This window comes from Octopus bimaculoides, chromosome 3, assembly GCF_001194135.2.
Source record: "Octopus bimaculoides isolate UCB-OBI-ISO-001 chromosome 3, ASM119413v2, whole genome shotgun sequence".
Classification (NCBI taxonomy): Eukaryota; Metazoa; Mollusca; class Cephalopoda; order Octopoda; family Octopodidae; genus Octopus; species Octopus bimaculoides.
Genome location: NC_068983.1, coordinates 120,264,978 through 120,280,574, shown reverse-complemented (window position 1 = coordinate 120,280,574; position 15,597 = coordinate 120,264,978). Strand labels below are relative to the sequence as shown.

The 15,597-nt window shown below is 34.8% G+C and overlaps 2 protein-coding genes across 2 annotated transcripts in view; one reads left to right on the top strand and one right to left on the bottom strand.

The window, feature by feature from the left end:
* Nucleotides 1-9,211, bottom strand: part of LOC106878126 (uncharacterized) — a 75,112-nt gene extending 65,901 nt beyond the window's left edge. The window contains exon 1 of the mRNA XM_014927246.2: nt 8,992-9,211. The gene's annotated coding sequence lies outside the window, so the exon portion shown is untranslated. The remainder of the gene's footprint in view (nt 1-8,991) is intronic.
* The window catches only part of LOC106878127 (cilia- and flagella-associated protein 300), a 205,551-nt gene that overhangs the window by 157,926 nt on the left and 32,028 nt on the right, over nt 1-15,597 (top strand). The window lies entirely within an intron of this gene.

Sequence of the window (15,597 nt, the reverse complement as noted above, 5' to 3'; positions counted from 1 at the left end):
GTATCGAAATGTGATTGTTTCAGTTAGTAGAATAGTTTCATTTTTAAAGTGAAAGTATTTGACATGAGTGTTTTTGTTTCACTTTTGACACGTAATACTTACATAGTGGAGGAGATATTATGTTGCCGTGGGCTCGAACTCTGCAAGAAGTTAAAATTTTTTTGACTAAAACACAACTGGAACCCTAAGTAAGGCATCTGTAAAATTTGAATGAAATTGGTTGCGTAGTTCTCTAGTTTTAGGGATTCACACACACAGACAGACAGACAGACAGACACACATTCTCATTTTTATATATATAGATTCAGTGCATGACCAAGCACAACTTTGTCTGCCTTGAATATGTACAGTATTTTGTTTAGATTTTGTTATATTTTACTCTATTGAAAGTGTTCTAAATAATATGTATGTTGTGTTAACAGTGCTATTTTGTGTATATTATGCATATTTTTAAGTCCAGGGGCTTTAGATGTATAGTTGACCGCATGTTTTTGTTTTCTTTTATCATTCTTGCAGTACCTTATAGGGATTGCTTTTGTTTTCAGGCCCAGCATTCAGATTACCTCTATTTTCAGATCATTATATTTGGGTTTCTTTTAAAGATATATTATTATCTGTTGGGACTGATATGCCGATTATGAAGCACTTCTTTTCCTAGTCATCCCTAACAATGATTTGCTTTGTTCTCCCTATTTGTATAGTGACATATCCCAGAGTATGTTTGCTTTGCTAATAGTCTCTTAACTATGCCATCTCTTTCTTCTCTGTTGATATTTCTTGTATTATACTTGTCTGTGGATGTATTATTATTATTATTATTATTATTATTATTATTATTATTATTATTATTATTATTACTACTACTACTACTACTACTACTACTACTACTACCACCACCACCATCATCATTTCATATACACACAATAGATTAGGTTGTTGGAAAAAATTCCTAACATCAGGCTACAAGTAACTTTAGATGCCAAGAACCTTCCTAAGTAATACTAGCTGTTGCTAATAACACTGTTCTCTGCAGCTGCACTAAACTAGGTTTTATGCTTATTTCCTCTATCCATTTCTTCAAATCTTTAAGGATAGTTCCTAATGCACCTATAACTACAGGGATACATCTTACTTGCACTTTCCATAACCTCTGTAACTCAACGGCTAGGTCCTGATACTTTGCTATTTTCTGCTAATGGTGTTGCCACCTCACTGCTATAACAATCCTTTCTACTATAGACACAAGGCCTGAAATTTTGGGAGGGAGGGGTTAAGTCGATTACATTGACCCCAGTACTCAATTGGTACTTAATTTATCAACCCTGAAAGGATGAAATGCAAAGTCAACCTCAGTGGAATTTGAACTCAGAACATAAAGATGGACAAAATGCCACTAAGTATTTTGCCTGGTGTGCTAATGATTCTGCCATCTTACTGCTTTCACTGCTTTAGTAATAATAATAATCCTTTCTACTATAGGTACAAGGCCTGAAATTTGTGGGGAGGGAGTAAGTCGATCACATTGATCCCAGTACATGACTAGTGCTTAATTCATTGACCCCAAAAGGATGAAAGGCAAAGTTGACCTTTGTGGAATTTGAACTCTGAATATAACGTCAGGCGAAATATTGCTAAGCATTTTGTCCAGCATGCTAACGATTCTGCCAGATCACCACTTTCACAATAATAATAATAATAAAGGTTTCAAATTTTGCCACAAGGGCAGCGATTTTGGGGGTGGGGATGAGTCAGTTACACCAACCCCAGTGTTCAACTGATAATTATTCTATCAATTCCAAAAGGATGAAAGGCAAAGTCGACCATGTCAGAATTTGAATGTGAGGTCTGACGAAATGCTGCTAAGCATTTTGCCTGGCATGCTAATGATTCTGCCAGCTCACCATCTTAGTAATAATAATATTAATGTAATACAATTTTTTTGAAAGGACCATAGAGTCAATCTTTCTGAAGCCTACTACCTACAGTGTAGCTGATAATTAAATAACATGTTATAGATTATTATTATATATGGCAATATGACATTTATTGAATGTATTGATTGGAGACATGTAAATTAAAGGAGTAAGCCTAAATTGTAATATTCTGGGGTCATAATATGCTGTGGTTCATTTACCTAATATCCATTTGAGAGAGCCAAACTTACAAAACAATTGTTTTAAACTGTTGCATTATCTTCAGAGTTGGTTAAAGGAAAATAAAATAAAGTCCTTATTAAATTAAAACAAAGCCATGCGCATGAATTTTCACAATATCCATTACACATGCCTTTGGTTGTGAGATTAACTATAACAATAGTAATACCTTTTCCACTCGCTTTCTTTGTTGACAGCTGCATGGAATTAGCTTAAGCACACTTTATTTTCAACTAGAACAGAAATTAATTATAAGGTAATAAAAAGGCAGAGGGGCAGGAAAAGAATAATGTTAGAGATTACCTACTTTAAGTGAATGGTACTGGGATGTAATTATTGTATAAAAGCATGGTTCCAATCAAAGCTTACATTGTTTGACGAACAATCTATTCATTTTTGCTGATCATAGTCTTTATGTGAATAGCCACCTGTTCAGCTAGATTCATATTTTTGCATATTTTGATGAGTGCCTCATTTGTATATCCGAGTGCCACTCACCCAGTTTAATGCTGACACCTGGTCCTTGGGATCATTTAACAGAGTCCACTCTATTGTGAGTATTCGAATCAGATCTCTTCTTCCTTTCCTCCTTTAGCCAAGTGATAAACAGATTAAAATACAAAAGCACATAATAATTTTTAAGGAGACTTATTTTTATACATGCATAGATTTCTCGATATGCACACATTTACATATACATAAATGTGTGTGGGTGTGTGCATGCATGTGTGTAATCTGAATATTGTAAAGCATGTGATGTGAGCCATTGATATGTGTGAATGGACAAGAGGATTGTAAGATATATGAGAACATAATGGTGAGATGAAGTTGGAAAGAGGATTGATTAAAAGAGGAACAGATTCAGACAATGATAGAGAGATGGGGTATGGAAGCACCAGAGGCAATGCATGAAAGTTATGAGGCAACAATGTTAAAAGGCTGCAAAAAAAAGAGCTAAGAAAAGCTCAGGAATCACATAGGAAAACTTTTAGTATTCATCCATGGTCTGATCAATAAGTATCCAGACTGTTACCATAATAACGAAGCTAAAGCACACAGAGTGAAACTGCTGAGCACAGATTGACCTTGAACTTTGCTGTGCATGAGCACTAAGTTTTAACATTATAGCTCACTTACATTGTATACAGCAGTGCTTGGAAGGAAGGTGTGTAGCGTGTGATCATCGCATTGACCATGACAGAGAAAGTTGAGCAGAGAATCTGCATCAAATTTTGCCAAAAGCTTGGCAATACTTGTTCAGAGGCCTATGCAAAGTTTTCAAAAAGTTTTCATCATTCTCGACACAATCAAGGGAGATCTTGTGCAACTGAAACCCGAGTGTCATTTTGGTCATTTGAAAGCAGTTTTGGCACAAACTTGGCAGACATGCGTCTCATACCCAAATCTTGAGTGGTTATAGACTGAACTGTAACTAATCTTCACGTCTTCAGATAACTTACAGGCGGTGATTCGACAATTTTCCCTCACAGCTGCATGCACATCTACGATGTTTTTCTCAGTTCTGCTTGTTGTGGATCTCCCAGAATGTTTGTCAATATTGACGTTTTTTCGGCCATCTTGGAAACATCTGACTCACTCATACACATGTATGCAGCTCACACACTCCTCTCCATACACTTTCTGAAACTTTGCATAGGCCTCTGAGCAAGTATTGCCATGACAACTTTCTATGTCACGGTCAATGTAATAATCACACGCTATACACCTTCTGTCTAAGCACTGTTGTAAACAGCAGAAGTGAGCTAGAATGTTAAAATTTAGTGCACATGCACAACAGAATTCAAGGTCAATCTTTGCCAAGCAACTTTACTCTGCATGCTTTAGCTTTGTTTCTATGACAACAGTCCGGATACTTATTGATCAGACCTCATAAATGATCAAAGACAGATGTTTAGTCAAACAAATCATCCCCAGTACTTATTTTTAAGACTGATACTTATTCCATCGGTCTCTTTCACTAAACCACTAACTTACAAGGCCGTAAACAAAGTAGCTCCAGTTCTAAAATAGTGGTGAGGGTGAGGACTAGCGAAAGAGAGATGCAACATAACTGGAGTAAAATGCTTGGAGGATAAAGTCAACAAACTGTTTTGAGAAGATGGAAGCATTGTTTCAATAAAAGGTTAACATAGGATGGTGACATAGATAAAAATATAATTCCATGAAGTGCAGAGAAAGAAGTTGAAGAGTAGAAAAGCAAAGAGCTGACAGTAGTTCTGGGAGATATGATAATTGCAGCAGAAAAACTGGGACTATGAAGAAAATGACAGATCAGTAGGTTGTGGGGGAGAAAAGCATAATCCATTCTGATTAATAGAGTATAATACTTGAATATGCATGCAATATAAACAAATCTTGTATCTGTAAAAGTTGGTTTTTCAATGCTTTTAACCAAGAATTTTGGCTGTAAGGTATGTGCCTGTGTGAGTTTAAAATATCTACATTAATAGATAGTTTTATTTTGATACAATATGTCTCATGTATGTATAGGTATTTATGTACATATGTAATGTATGTATTATATTATATAAACATAACACTTGCAAAAACCAGTCTTTTCATCTCTGAAAGGTCACATGTCAGGAGACCAACACAGGGTGCTTATATGCATACAGTTTCACAATCCCTACCAAAGCACTGCTTCACTTTATGTCCAAAGACATGCTCATTTACTGCTGGATTCAAAATCCAATTTAGATGACAACACAAGACATAGCCACTGTTGATAAGACCTTTGGCAAAATTCTCTACTAATTTGTCTGAAAAAGTTTTTTTAAATTATGATTAGATAGTTGTGTTCCTCAAGAACACAACACACAGCCTGGTTCAGGAATCAAACTCACTACCTCATGATTGTGATCCCAACACTCTAACCACTGAGCTATGTGCCTTCACTTATGTGATACAGATGTATTTATCATTTATAATGCAAACAACATAAATTCATTCAACCAAATGATAACTTAGCAGTCAGAAACAATTTAGAAACTAATTGACTTTATGTTCTCTTGTTCACATGCTGCCACTATATAAGGTCACTATTCACATGCTGTCACTATGTAAAGTATGAATGGAAAACAGTAAAATAAAGAAAAACAACTGTATGGAATTTTAAAGATTATATTAGAAGATTATATATGTGTATTGTAGTAAAGTGCAAGAAATTTATTTCTTATGCTTGTGGTATTTTATTGTTTATAAACTTAACTTTGTATTAATTCTAAAATTCAGCTCAGAAGAAGGTGGTGAGCTGGCAGAATTGTTAACATACTGGGCAAAATGCTTAATGACATTTTGTCCATCTCTACATTCTGACTTCAAATTCTGCCAAGGTAAACTTTGCCTTTCATCCTTTTGGGGTTAATAAATAAGTACCAGTTGAGCACTGGAGTCAATGTAATCGACTTACCCCCTTCCCCAAAATTGTTGGCCTTGTGCCAAAATTTGAAACCAATATATAGTTTAGAAGTGTAGTTTTGTTTCAATATCATTTTCCATTTTCAATAAAGTTGCATAACCTGCAAAGAAAGAGCCAAATATCCCTTAAAATTCTGCTCTAGTGTCTAAAAAAAAAGAAAGGATTCATTAGATAATATAGTGCAACATACCTATAAAAGATAGGAAGGTTTCAGCTGGAATATTTTTTAGTTAAACCTGTGAAGTAATATGGTTGACTTGGAACTTAACTAGATGTTTGGTTTCCCTCATTGTCATTGGTGAAAGTTTCATAGCATAAACAACAACTGTTAATTTTTCTTACAATAAACGTATTTATAAAAAAACTGTCTTTCAAGTAAATAATTCTATAAAATGTTTGTGAAACAAATAGTTAAATAAAAAAGAAAAAGATTTTTTGAAAGAGTTTCACTCTAGTAATAGTGCAGAAAATATGGTAATAAGTTTAGAATGAAAAATTTATGAATATTATGTAATTAATCTAAAATGAGTTTGCAAAGCCTATTTGTTTACAATTCTTTTAAAAATAATTGCTTGTAATTATTAGTAGCAGATGGTGTACAAGAGCCTGTCAAACATTTCTGAACTATTAAACCACTTTGCGCAAATTTAAAGTGTTTCATTGGAAATTATTCTCAATTTAAACTTTCATGACATTATCAGTATTTCAACATAATGCTTAAACATCATTATATCTGAGGCCACTTAGATATGACACTTGTGGATAAAGTCAAACCTAACCTACAAGAAAAAATGTTAGTTAAGATGACTTTTAGAGTGAAGTAGGCTTTAACCTGTACTTATATGTGAGAAAAAAATCAAAACTCTTATGAAGCTTGGTAAATAATTTTCTTTTCTTGTTTATGAAAATCCAAAACATACACATAGCCCACTTCTACTTCAGTGTTACAAGGCTGGCCCTTTGAAATACAGGTACTACTCATTTTTGCCAGCTGAGTGGATTGAAGCAATGTGAAACAAAGTGTCTTGCTCAAGGACACAGTGTGTTGCCAGGAACTGAACTCAAGATCTTACAATTGTGAGCCAAATACTCAACAACTAAGCCACATGTCTTCATTCAGAAATAAACCAGTTCCAAAAAATTCCTATGGAATCTTCATAAATTCAATATAATTTATGAATTTTCAAAACTACTTTTACATCTGTTTTCCAAGCTTGCAAGGGTGAGATAGTTTCTTTTTTGGAGCAGTTGTTTTGCTGTCAGATTATCATTCCTAACAATGATCACCAATCTTCAAAAAGAAGTGGAGTTTATTAATTTTTTTTTTTTTTTTTCTGATAAATTGTTGCAAGTCAGATATCTTACTCTATGTTAGAACATTATGACAATAATAAGAACTGAACTTATAACTATGTGATCAGCAGTCCAGCGATTTAACCTTACTATCATAACACTATCATACCTAAATTATCAATGAACAAAAACATTATTAACTTTACTTGATTATGCGGCTGGTATATTTTCCAAAGTCGATAAAATGTATAAATTATTGTAAAATAGAGTCATTTGCACACCAATCTGATTTCAAAATTGACTTCAGATCTCAACAAAACAATCATGGAAAGACATGTTAAATAATGTAAAAAAAATGAGAAACTATGTCCTGAAAAGATAGGTCATGGCTGAAGTAATTTTGATCAAAGGTTTACTGGATTGTAGCTAAGCAAACATTCATCATCTCATCATCTTGGTTGCACTTTTTGCATGGATTCCCATGACTCTCTGTCACTACCCAATTCTAATATTCATATTTGAACTGAGAGCTTGAGTCACAATGAATCTTTCATTAGCTGATTACACAACAATGAATGTCATCCCTATTGGATATATTGCAGTTACTCTCTTCATAGAGCTTGGTGGTCCTGACCATTGATCTTCATAGATTTCTCCACTCAGCATCAAAGTAAGAAGCACCATTGGCTGAGTTGAGCTCTTCCACTGCCTCTTCACAATCTGCCATGCTGCAATCCCATAACTTAACAAACACTAATCAAAAACTAGAAACACTCCAAGGCTCTTTCAGTGGCTTTGAAATAATAAGGCACTTATCATTGATGAATATACAGATTTTAGGGGCCACCTGCAGCATTGTAAAAGAATCTGACATTTGTAAGGTCTAGATTTCATATGTGAATCCTAGGTGAAGGCATGGCTGTGTGATAAGAAGTTTGCTTCCAAATCACATGGTTCTGGATTTGGTCCCACTGCATGTCTTCTGCTATAGCCTTGGGCTGACCAAAGCCTCGTGAGTGAATTTGGTAGACAGAAACTGAAAGAAGCCTACTCCTCTGTGTGTGTGTCTTTGCATCTGCCCACCACCAACACTTGACAATTGGCGCTGGTGTGTTTATATCCCCGTAATCTAGTGGTTCAGCAGAAGAGACCAATAGAATAAGTACCAGGTTTTAAAAAATAAATACTGTGGTCAGTTTGTTTAATTAAAATTCTTCAAGGTAGTATCCCTGAAGCAAGTAAAAGATAAAATATCTTACTTGATACTTTTGTCCAATATAACAACCTAAAATGCAGTCGCATTTGTAATATTTTACCTACAGCAAGTCCCTTGCTCTTGTGCAATCCTATTTTTACTAGATGTTTCACCTAAATAAAGAGAATAGTATTAATCTAAATATGTATTAAATTTCTAATATGCAAAATGATATCCTCTGTTCAATTTATTCCTATGTTTCAATTATACAATGTAAAATAATAATGACTGAGGATGTGACAAGAGGTTTGTGACCACTTTCTATCTTATTTCATATCCTGCCATGAAAAAGTATCATTTCTTTATATCATTATAAGGAAACTACTGATTTGAAGCTATTGACTCAAGTCACAGTAAACTACATATGTATGTGTTAATGTGCATGGTGCGGGGTGAGGTGAGGGACACTATTATTTGTGTGTCTGTGTTTATATAAATGCTTGCATGTATGTACTAAAATATATTTACAAGATTTCCTCTTTCTTTTACTCTGTGTCCCTCTCCCTTTCTCCCTCTCTCTCTCTTTCTCTCTTTATAAGTATATATGCCTGTGTTTGTGTATACCAGTCTAAAACATAGTAGCGAGTTAGGGTTTTTGAGGATTTTTTTTACATTAGAAAAGTAACATTTAAATATTTCAAAATAGAAACTGATTATGTACTAAAGTAAGTACTGTGGTCAATATCATATTTATACACATACAGCAGCAGCAGCAGCAGCAGCAGCAATGACAACAGCACACTCCCACATATATTCTGTGCATATATCCAGACAAGGTTTAATTCTTTTTTTCTTACGATTAAAAAACTGATGAGTGAAGTTTCAAAAAAAAGTAGAATGACAAGTATTACCTTCTTTGAAGTATTTCTCTATAATTCTGTTAAATTATTAATCCTTCATCCCAAAATTCTTGAGAGAAGTAGAAGTAATTTCAGACAGATAGTTTGATAGAGTGAGAATGAGAGATTAAGAGAATAAAAAGTAGAGATAAGTGAAGGGGAGAGATGGGGGAAAGAAGAAATAGAAGCAGATGGAGAGAGATGGAGGAGAAAAGGTAGAGATAGGTGATGGGGAACTAATTCATTCCTTACTGTTAACGATCATGTGAAGATATTCTGAGAACGGAATCTGGAAACAAAAGAACTGAAATAAGAGAGTAAGAGGAGTTTGGTTCTGAGGCTAGTTTATATATGATAACACTCACTTGTGTTCATACATGTATGTATGCACGCACATTTACACAACCATAAAAGCATTCATAAACCGAGTCATATATACCTACACATGTACATTCATGCATACACACAGACACACACACATTCACATATACAAATACACACATTCATGCATACATACACAACTACATAAATATACCTTCATTCAAACACACACACACATACACACACACATACATACATGCATACATGCATACATAGAGATGTGTACACACAAATATGTGCATTGATTAATACAGGTAAAATGTGTTATTTGATGAAACTTCCTTCTAAATAATAACAGCATTACTTCCAGAAATATTTAATTTTATTGATCTCTTTGCTGAACATTTGCCAGTAAGGCAGATTACTCAATTATCTTCGAAGATGACTAAACCTATTATTATCAACAAAAATGTTAGAGATAGAAACACAGAGGAGGAGGAGGAGAGAAAGAGAGAGGGAGTATTCTTCAGCTTCCTTTAATTTACATGCATTCCTAGGTTTCTTAAGAAAGTTTGGCAGATGGATATGGGAACTGTGGTTGATTGAAATTTGATCTACTGGAATAACATTGGAGAAAACATGATCTTTTAATGTTTCAATGTCTATATGAAGATTTTTGTCTGTTCTTCAAAAGTGTATATTTTCTCAAATATTGATAATTATCATCATAATCACCATTGTCATCATCATCATCATCATCATCATCATCATTGTCATCATCATCATAACACAATTTTAGTCCTTGGGTAGCAACTGTTACTTCCTATTTGCTTACTCCTAGAAAGTATGAAATATAACTAATATTTCCTTCAAACTTTGCTTTTGTTACATCTATTCAAACCCCAAAGAAGCCCTCTCAATACATGGTTATGATACTCCCCCACTACTCCTGCTCATGATCAGAGATGCACATATCGTCTGCCACTAAGGGACATGCTCAAGTGGTTAAGGTCAAGCAACTGACAAGCAAATCTGTGATATTGAGCAGAATATTTGCTATAACAATATTTCTACTTCAGCAACTCAGCACTGGATCTGTCTAAGATGTAATGGGAAATAGGTCAGTTTTAAAACATTGATGTCCAGGTAAACAAAAGCAAAGTCTGAAGGGAATAGTAATCATTTTCTTTGATTTCTAGATAGATTTCTAGATATATATTTGTGTGTGTTTCAGTGTCTGTTTTTATTACATATCCAAGGTATCATAGTTTTTGATACATTCTAAATTACAATCTTTCTCTCTGTTGTCTTCATATTTTGATTCAGTAGTTCTTCTCTTTACAAGGACATAACCAGGATTTCGGTATATTGGTTTCAAATTTTGGCATAAGGCCAGCAATTTTAGAGGAGGGGATAAGTTGATTACATTGACCCCAGTATTCAACTTGTATTTCTGTTACTTTATCGACCCAAAAAGGATGAAAGGCAAAATTGACCTCAGCAGAATTTGAACTCAGAATGTGATGACAGACAAAATGCTACTAAGCATTCTGCTCAGTTTGCTAACGGTTCTGCCAGCTCACTGCCTTATGTGTATGTGTATATTATACACACATACATAACCTTGATGCATGGTTTGTCTGAATATGTCTATGCTCCTCCCTATTATACCCAGCTACATATGTACTTTAATTTCATACCTTTAACTTTTAAGTACTTGATTATTCTACACCAGTTATTGAGAATAACATCAATCACGGCTCAGAGAATAATCTCATTAGTCACTTTAATTAGTATTGTACCATCAACTTATCCTGTAACTTTCAATATCGACACTTATTATCCTTGAAGTTTATGTATTTCCTTAATCACTTCATGCACAAACATCTGGTTAGTTTCAATAGATCAGTATAATTCAGTCTGTTTGTTGTACAACTTTGCATTAAGACATATCCCACCCCTTCTTTCTTTTTAACCACTGGAGTGTACAGATGATCTCAAGCAGAGAACGTAGCAGAGAACATAGCCAGTTATGACATCACAAAGCAGAGAACATAGCCAGTTAGGACATCACAAAGCAGAGAACATAGCCAGTTATGACATCACAAAGCAGAGAACATTTCATATTATATTTTAAAACACTTCATATTTTAATTCTCCAAGATGTTTTAGAAAGTACTCTAATCCTTAACTTCTTGCTCTTGGATAAAACTGTTTCTCCCTTTCTCTTCTTCTAAACTTTTTCATTCATATTTCACTAGCAGTGTCTTCACTCTTTTAGTATTTGATCCATTTCTTCCATCACAACATTTCTTAACGTTTCAATGAATCACCATCTCAGGAACATACTTGCACTGTCTCATTCTTTAATCTGTAACTCTCTGCTGGTGGTTATGACGCTGCTTCTGTTGTTGATGATGATGAGAAGGAGGAAAACAATGGTGGTAGTAGTGGTAAATGTGATGGTAATGATGACATTGGTGGTGGAACTGATGACAGCAACAGCAGTGGCAATGGGGACTGAGGTGTTAAATAATTGTATGATAAACAATAATAATATGCAATGTCAGTCACTGGCTCTCATGGCTCCTGATCTTAACTAACTGGAAGTGTTATCATGTACATAATTTTGTCTTGGTATAAAAGATGGACTACAGAAAATATTCTGCTCAATAACCAGTTGAGCATGTCTTTTTGTGGCTGACAATATGTGCATCTCTGATCATGAGCAGAAGTAGTGGGAGAGCATCATAGCCATGTGTTGAGAGCAATTCTTTGGGATTTTAATAATTCACCTCTGGAAACATGGGTATTTCATTCAACACACACACACACACACACACATATATATAATGGGCTTCTTTCAGATTCCATATACCAAATGCACCCACAAGGCTTTGGTCAGCTCAAGGCTATAGTAGACGACACTTGCCCAAGGTGCCATGTAGTGGGACTGAACCTGGAACTATGTGGTTGGGAAGCAAGCTTCTTACCACACAGCCATGCCTGTTGAAATTATATTTTGATATTCAGTATTTCTATACAACATGAACAAATACAAAATAGTTTATCAATTTATTTATCAGTTTAGTAAGTAAATGCCATTTTATGTCCTACATCCTAAGAAAATGTCAAGTTGATAACAGTAAAGTTGATGACATAGTAGGTGTGTCATAGCCATAGTGGTAGTAGAACCAGCACTAAAGAAAGTTACTGAGTGGCTGGTTGCTAACCTTAAAAGATAAATAGCTTGAAGATTATTAACTTGGTACTTGTAACTTGGAGACAGTAGCAACACCTCTTTACTTAACAGTGAATAAATGTAAAAACTAAAAAACAAATATGAACTGCTTATGTTATCACATATCTCTCTTAACTCAATAGGGTATGGACAAACCACCTACTCACATACATCCCTTTACATTCTGAGTTTAAATTCTGCTACAGCAATTTTGCCTTCATCCTAATGAGGTTCATAAATATCAGTTATGTAATAGAGTTGATTTAATCAACAACACTCCTTATCAGAAATTTTTGTTAATGTTCCTGTATTAGAAATATTCAAATTTCTCTTGTTATTAATTTTGTTAGTGTCTATACTCAGTTTCAAAAAATGGTTTTTATAACTGATTGAATTAAATTTTTGTGCATAAATTCCAATTAAAATGTTTGATGAAGTACTTTTGCATCAGCCAGCAACATTAGGGGGTATCAATGAACCATATATGGATATATTTTGTGACAAACTGAGAGACTTAGACCCCATTAGGATCAACTAATCTGACCTCTAGTTGATTTCATTTATTATACTTGACATTTTACCTAATGCTTCTTTTCTATCCATTTTTTTCTTCATTTGTTTTTACCACCTCATTTACTCATGTTTGTTTAACTAAATATATATTCATCTAAATACAGTGTAGAAGTTTTGTAATGTACTACACATGTAAAATTATTACAGCCATCTACCCACATACATTCACACACAGGCAAATATTCACACAGATGTATACACTTTCAATTGGTTATGAAGATTTTTCATGTGGCAAATTACTGTACCAAAATGAAGTAAAGAACTTAAGAATTCTTGAGTATAACACTTAACTCAAGTTTGTGAAAGTCAATATATGTTCAGAGAAAAGTTGCCTGTTATGGGGTTGGTATATGCTTCATGCATGTACATTTAAATCTAAATCAATTGAGAGAACTGCAAGCCATATGCCTTATCTTAAAAGAGTAGAGAAATGGTTTTAGAATGTCCCCTTAACCACACTGCTATGACTCAGAATATAATGTTATATATATATGAGGGTGGGCTGAAAAGTTCACTGATTGATATGGAGGAGTGATGCTAGAGCTGTGAAATCATGCCTGAATTAATTTCAACTCTCCTTATTCATAACTGCATTGTTTCTTTCTCACTCATCTCACTCCTCAAAGAAGACTTTAAAAGTAAATAGTAGTGATTTCTCCTGAAAATGGACAAAATTTGGCATTGTAGTGTTATCAAGTACATGCTGAAAATGGTTTAGCCCTGCCACTTTCCCCAGGACATTCATGCTGACATGGTTGGTACATTAGGGGATGATGCTCCAATTTTATCAACAATACAAAAGTGGGCATCTGAATTTAGAAGGGGAAGGTAGAGTCTTGAAGATGACTCAAGATTTGCACGTCTTGCAACTGCCACCACTGAGGAAAATATTGACCACATTCACCACATGGTGATGAATGACAATTAACTATAAAGTAATTAACTATAAATCAAATAGCCAATGTTATTAGCATATCCCGTGAGATATTTGAGAATATTCTGCCCAATGAACTTGGCATGATGATGATTTCTGCTCAGTGGGTGCCTCATCTTGTGACACCTGATCCAAAGTGCACCAGGCTGATCACATCACAGAAAAATCTGAGGCAGATCTAGCTGGGGTTTTTTAATGTTTTCTAACTTAGGATGAGTGTTGGCTTCACCGCTTTAAACCAGAAGCAAAGTGGCAATTCATGCAGTGGAAACACTTCTCTTCACTCATTCCAAAGAAGGCCAATGCCATTTCATCTGCAGGGAAGGTAATGCCCTCAGTGTTTTGGGATGCAAAAGGCATTGTGTTTATTGGCTATCTTCAAAAGGGCCGTACCGTCACTATGCCAACTTGCTGAGGCAGTTACAATGGGCTGTCAAGACTAAATATTCAGGAAAACTGATAAAAGGAGTCTTGTTTCATCAGGACACTGCCCCAGCACACAAATTCTTTGTTTCAGTGGCCACTGTGCATGACTGTGGCTTTGAACTGGTTGATCACCATCCCTAATCTCCTGATTGTGCCCTATCTGGCTATCATCTGTTCTACAACATGGAAACACACTTGGCTGGGAATCAGTATCACAATGATGACGTCATATCTTCTGTTAATGACTTATTAGACCTACAAGTTGAAAGCTTCTTCACCAATGGGATCCAAGCACTACAACATCAATGGAAGAAGTGTGTGGACTGCAAGGGAGATTATGTTGTAAAATAAACTGCATTTGGTCACATTCCATAAGAGTATCTTGGTCAGCCTATGAACTTTTCAACCAACCCTCATATGTAATGCATGGATCATGAAAAAGCCAACTAGAATTAAATATTGATTTCAAATTTTGGCATAAAGCCAGCAACTTCAGGATAGGGTCTAAGTCGATAACATCAACCCCAGTATTCAGCTGGTATTTATTTCATCAACCTTGAAAGGCTGAAAGGCAAAGTCACCCCCAGCAACATTTGAACTCAGAATGTGAAGACAGATAAAATACTGCTAAGCATCTTGCCCGGCATGCTAACAATTCTGCTAGCTGCCACCTTCAACTGGAATTAAATACTGAAAAGAACTTTTGGCAAGTACAGAAAAAAACAACTCCAGTTTGTCTTATATTAACTTCTTCAATGAAGCACAGCATTCGTATTTATGTAATTAGTGATTAATGAATTACTAAGTAAATCTATAAAGACTGTAAATCTATTGGCTGAGAAAAATAAAATTGTTTAGAGTGTGTGTGTGTGTGTGTGTGTTATCAAGGAAGACAATGGCTTGGGTCACTGATGACTCAACATTTAGTAGAGGGCTTGGTGAGGTCCAGTTATCAGAAATATATTGTGAATAGTTGTGATTGAGACATTGAAATTATAAACTTTGAGATATTTGCGTAATTGTTGTCAACTAACATGATTCTTATGATGTTTATAGTAAAAACTCGTGAACCACTTGTTTTAAGTTCGTGTTTGTGTATGTATAACTGCATGAGTGTGTGGGT